The sequence below is a fragment of the Scyliorhinus torazame genome, chromosome 4, assembly GCF_047496885.1.
Source record: "Scyliorhinus torazame isolate Kashiwa2021f chromosome 4, sScyTor2.1, whole genome shotgun sequence".
In the NCBI taxonomy this organism is placed as follows: Eukaryota; Metazoa; Chordata; class Chondrichthyes; order Carcharhiniformes; family Scyliorhinidae; genus Scyliorhinus; species Scyliorhinus torazame.
The window spans coordinates 44,217,301-44,224,800 of NC_092710.1; positions in this window are offsets into that span (position 1 = coordinate 44,217,301).

The window sequence follows — 7,500 nt, forward strand, 5'->3', positions numbered from 1 at the left end:
CACCCACACATCCATCCATCCATCCTCCCACCCACCCATCCATCCATCCACACTTCCATCCATCCATCCATCCATCCACCCTTCCACCCAAACACACATCCATCCATCCATCCACCCATTCATCCATTCATCCATCCACCCATCCATCCACCCATAAATCCATCCATCCACCCACTCGTCCGTGCATCCATCCATCTATCCATCCATCCATCCATCCACCCACCCATCCATCCATCCATCCACGCACACATCCATCCATCCACCCACCCACCTATCCATCCATCCACCCATTCATCCGTTCATCCATCCATCCACCCATCCATCCATCCATCCATCCATCCACCCGTCCTTCCATCCATCCACCCACACATCCATCCATCAATCCATCCATCCTCCAACCCGCCCATCCATCCATCCACCCACCCACCCATCCATCCATCCATCCATCTACCCATCCATCCACCCATCCATCCATTTATCCATCCACCCAGCCATCCATCCACCCATCCAACCATCCACCCAAACAGCCATCCATCAATCCATCCATCCACCCATCCATCCATCCATCCATTCACCCTCCCACCCACCCATGCATCCACCCATCCACACTCCCACCATCCATCCATCCACCCATCCATCCATCCATCTACCCATCCATCCATCCATCCATCCATCCATCCACTCATCCATCCATCCATCCATCCATCCATCCATCAATCCATCCATCCATTCACCCCCACCCCCCCCCCTTCCATCCATCCATTCATCCACCCAACCAACCATCCATCCATCCATCCATCCATCCACCAACCCACCCATCTATCCATCCATCCATCCATCCAATCAACAATTCACCCATCCACCCACACACCCATCCACCCACCCTCCATCCATCCACCCATCCATCGACCCATCCACCCATCCACCCATCCACCGATCCATCCACCCATCCATCCATCCACCTATCCAACAATCCACCCATCCATCCATCCACCCACCCATCCATCCATCCATCAAGCCATCCATCCACCCATCAATCGATCCATCCACCCATCCATCCATCCATCCATCCAACCATCCTTCCATCCATCCATCCGTCCACCCACCAATCCATCCACCCATCCATCCATCCATCAACCCATCCATCCATCCATCCACCCACCCATCCAACCAACCATCCATCCATCCATTCTTCCATCCATCGATCCATCCATCCATCCATCCACCCATCCACCCATCCATCCATCCAGCCACCCATCGATCCATACACCAATCCATCCATCCATCCATCCACCCATCCTTCCATCAACCCACCCATCCTTCCATCCATCCATCCATCCACCCACCCATCCATCCATTCATCCATCCATCCACGCACCCATCCATCCATCCATCCATCCACCCACCCACCTATCCATCCATCCACCCATTCATCCATCCATTCATCCATTCATCCACCCACCCATCATTCCATCCATCCATCCATCCAACAACACATCCATCCATCCATCCATCCAACCTCCCACCCACCCATCCATCCATCCACCCTTCCATCCATCCATCCATCCATCATTCCACCCTTCCACCCAAACACCCATCCATCCATCCATCCACCCATTCATCCATTCCTCCATCCACCCATCCATCCACCCATAAATCCATCCAGCCATCCACCCAACCATCCGTCCATCCATCCATCCATCCACCCACCCATCCATCCATCCATCCATCCATCCATCCATCCATCCATCCACCCATCCATTCAACCATCCATCCATCCACCCATCAATCCATCCATCCATCCATCCACCCACCCAGGCACCCACCCACCCATCCATTCATCCATCCACCCATCCATCCATCCATCCATCCATCCGTCCATCCATCCATCCTTCCACCCACCCACCCATCCACCCATCCATCCATCCATCCATCCATCAATCCACCAACCCATCCATCCACCCACCCATCCATTCATCCATCCATCCATCCATCCAACCTTCAATCCATCCATCCATCCATCCACCCATCCATCCACCCACCCACCCATCCATCCATCCATCCATCCATCCACCCACCCAACCATCCATCCATCCACCCATCCATCCATCCATCCATCCATTCACCCACCCACCCATCCATCCACCCATCCATCCATCCATTCAACCTTCCATCCATCCATCCAACATCCACCCATTCATCCATCCATCCATCCATCCATCCATCCACCCATCCGTCCATCCATCCATCCATCCATCCTTCCATCCACCCGCCCACCCACACATCCATCCATCCATCGATCCATTCACCCACCCATCCATCCACACACCCATCCATTCATCCATCCATCCATCCAACCATTCATCCACCCACCCAGGCATCCAGCCAACCATCCACCCAACCACCCACCCAACCATCCACCCATCCATCCATCCATTCATCCATCCATCCATCCATCAACCCACCTATCCATCCATCCACCCTCCCATTCATCCATCCAACAATCCATCCATCCATCCACCCAACCATCCATCCATCCATCCACCCATCCACACGCCCATCCATCCACCCATCCATCGATCCAACCATCCATCCATCCATCCAGCCAACCATCCATCCCTACATCAATCCATCAATCCATCCATCCACCCATCCATCCATCCATCCATCCAACCTTCCATCCATCCATCCATCCACCCACCCATCCATCCATCCAACCACCCACCCAACGATCCATCCATTCGGCCCTCCATCCACCCACCCACCCGTTCATCCATCCATCCATCCACCCATTCATCCGTCCATCCATCCATCCACCCATGCATCCATCCAACAATCCATCCATCCACCCATCCTTCCATCCATCCACCCACACATCTATCCATCCATCCTTCCATCCTCCAACCCACCCATCCATCCATTCACCCACCCACCCATCCATCCATCCATCCATCTACCCATCCATACACCCATCCATCCATCAATCCATCCATCCACCCATCTATCCATCCATCCATCCATCCAACCATCCATCCATCCATCCGTCCATCCACCCACCCATTCATCCATCCAACCATCCATCCATCCATCAAACCATCCATCCATCCATCCACCCACCCATCCATCCATCCATCCATCCATCAATCCATCCATCCATCATTCCATCCATCCATCCATCCATCCACCCAACCATCCATCCATCCACCGACCCATCCATCCATCCACCCGTCCATCCATCCACCCATCCATCCATCCATCCAACCACCCACCCAACGGTCCATCCATCCGTTCTTCCATCCACCCACCCATCCGTGCATCCATCCATCCATCCATCCACACACCCATCCATCCATCCATCCGTCCACGCACTCATCCATCCATCCATCCACCCACCCACCTATCCATCCATCCTCCCATTCATCCGTCCATCCGTTAATCCACCCACCCATCCATCCATCCATCCATCCATCCATCCATCCATCCATTCACCCATCCATCCACCCACCCCCCACCCATCTATCCGTCCATCCATCCACCCAGCCATCCATCCATCCACCCACCCATCCATCCATCCATCCATCCATCCATCCATCCACCCATCCATCCATCCTTCCATCGATCCATCCATCCATCCATCTACCCATCCATCCATCCATCCACCCACTCACCCACACATCCATCCACCCATCCATCCATCCATCCATCCTTCCATCTATCCATCCATCCATCCACCCTCCCACCCACCCATGCATCTACCCATCCACCCACCCATCATCCATCCATCCACCCATCCATCCATCCATCTACCCATCCATCCATCCATCCACCCATCCATCCATCCATCCTTCCATCCATCCATCCACCCATCCATCCACCCCCACTCCACCCATCCATCCATCCATTCATCCACCCAACCAACCATCCATCCATCCATCCATCCATCCACCAACCCACCCATCTATCCATCCATCCATCCATCCAATCACCCATCCATCCATCCATCCACCCACCCATTCATCCAGCCACCCTCCATCCATACACCCATCCATCGACCCATCCACCCATCCACCGATCCATCCACCCATCCATCCACCTATCCAACAACCCACCCATCCATCCATCCACCCACCCATCCATCAAGCCATTCATCCACCCATCAAACCATCCATCCACCCATCCATCCATCCATCCATCCAACCATCCATCCATCCATCCATCCATCCATCCATCCACCCACCCATCCATCCACCCATCCATCCATCCATCAACCTATCCATCCATCCACCCACCCATCCATCCATCCATCCATCCATCCATCCTTCCATCCATCCATCCATCCATCCACCCATCCACCCACCGAGCCATCCACCCACCCATCCATCCATCCACACATCCATCCATCCACTCATCCTTCCATCCACCCACCCATCCGTCCATCCATCCATCCATCCACCCACTCATCCATCCATTCATCCATCCATCCACGCACCCATCCATTCAACCATCCATCCACCCACCCACCTATCCATCCATCCACCCATTCATCCGTCCATCCATCCATTCATCCACCCACCCATCCTTCCATCCATCCATCCATCCACCCACACATCCATCCATCCATCCTCCCACCCACCCATCCATCCATCCACCCTTCCATCCATCCATCCATCCATCCACCCTTCCACCCAAACACACATCCATCCATCCATCCACCCATTCATCCATTCATCCATCCACCCATCCATCCACCCATAAATCCATCCATCCACCCACTCGTCCGTGCATCCATCCATCTATCCATCCATCCATCCATCCACCCACCCATCCATCCATCCATCCACGCACACATCCATCCATCCACCCACCCACCTATCCATCCATCCACCCATTCATCCGTTCATCCATCCATCCACCCATCCATCCATCCATCCATCCATCCACCCGTCCTTCCATCCATCCACCCACACATCAATCCATCAATCCATCCATCCTCCAACCCGCCCATCCATTCATCCACCCACCCACCCATCCATCCATCCATCCATCTACCCATCCATCCACCCATCCATCCATTTATCCATCCACCCAGCCATCCATCCACCCATCCAACCATCCACCCAAACAGCCATCCATCAATCCATCCATCCACCCATCCATCCATCCATCCATTCACCCTCCCACCCACCCATGCATCCACCCATCCACACTCCCACCATCCATCCATCCACCCATCCATCCATCCATCTACCCATCCATCCATCCATCCATCCATCCATCCACTCATCCATCCATCCATCCATCCTTCCATCCATCAATCCATCCATCCATTCACCCCCACCCCCCCCTTCCATCCATCCATTCATCCACCCAACCAACCATCCATCCATCCATCCATCCACCAACCCACCCATCTATCCATCCATCCATCCATCCAATCAACAATTCACCCATCCACCCACACACCCATCCATCCACCCACCCTCCATCCATCCACCCATCCATCGACCCATCCACCCATCCACCCATCCACCGATCCATCCACCCATCCATCCATCCACCTATCCAACAATCCACCCATCCATCCATCCACCCACCCATCCATCCATCCATCAAGCCATCCATCCACCCATCAATCGATCCATCCACCCATCCATCCATCCATCCATCCAACCATCCTTCCATCCATCCATCCGTCCACCCACCAATCCATCCACCCATCCATCCATCCATCAACCCATCCATCCATCCATCCACCCACCCATCCAACCAACCATCCATCCATCCATTCTTCCATCCATCGATCCATCCATCCATCCATCCACCCATCCACCCATCCATCCATCCAGCCACCCATCGATCCATACACCAATCCATCCATCCATCCATCCACCCATCCTTCCATCAACCCACCCATCCTTCCATCCATCCATCCATCCACCCACCCATCCATCCATTCATCCATCCATCCACGCACCCATCCATCCATCCATCCATCCACCCACCCACCTATCCATCCATCCACCCATTCATCCATCCATTCATCCATTCATCCACCCACCCATCATTCCATCCATCCATCCATCCAACAACACTTCCATCCATCCATCCATCCAACCTCCCACCCACCCATCCATCCATCCACCCTTCCATCCATCCATCCATCCATCATTCCACCCTTCCACCCAAACACCCATCCATCCATCCATCCACCCATTCATCCATTCCTCCATCCACCCATCCATCCACCCATAAATCCATCCATCCATCCACCCAGCCATCCGTCCATCCATCCATCCATCCACCCACCCATCCATCCATCCATCCATCCATCCATCCATCCACCCATCCATTCAACCATCCATCCATCCACCCATCAATCCATCCATCCATCCATCCACCCACCCAGGCACCCACCCACCCATCCATTCATCCATCCACCCATCCATCCATCCATCCATCCATCCGTCCATCCATCCATCCTTCCACCCACCCACCCATCCACCCATCCATCCATCCATCCATCCATCAATCCACCAACCCATCCATCCACCCACCCATCCATTCATCCATCCATCCATCCATCCAACCTTCAATCCATCCATCCATCCATCCACCCATCCATCCACCCACCCACCCATCCATCCATCCATCCATCCATCCACCCACCCAACCATCCATCCATCCACCCATCCATCCATCCATCCATCCATCCATTCACCCACCCACCCATCCATCCACCCATCCATCCATCCATTCAACCTTCCATCCATCCATCCAACATCCACCCATTCATCCATCCATCCATCCATCCATCCATCCATCCACCCATCCGTCCATCCATCCATCCATCCATCCTTCCATCCACCCGCCCACCCACACATCCATCCATCCATCGATCCATTCACCCACCCATCCATCCACACACCCATCCATTCATCCATCCATCCATCCAACCATTCATCCACCCACCCAGGCATCCAGCCAACCATCCACCCAACCACCCACCCAACCATCCACCCATCCATCCATCCATTCATCCATCCATCCATCCATCAACCCACCTATCCATCCATCCACCCTCCCATTCATCCATCCAACAATCCATCCATCCATCCACCCAACCATCCATCCATCCATCCACCCATCCACACGCCCATCCATCCACCCATCCATCGATCCAACCATCCATCCATCCATCCAGCCAACCATCCATCCCTACATCAATCCATCAATCCATCCATCCACCCATCCATCCATCCATCCATCCATCCAACCTTCCATCCATCCATCCATCCACCCACCCATCCATCCATCCAACCACCCACCCAACGATCCATCCATTCGGCCCTCCATCCACCCACCCACCCGTTCATCCATCCATCCATCCACCCATTCATCCGTCCATCCATCCATCCACCCATGCATCCATCCAACAATCCATCCATCCACCCATCCTTCCATCCATCCACCCACACATCTATCCATCCATCCTTCCATCCT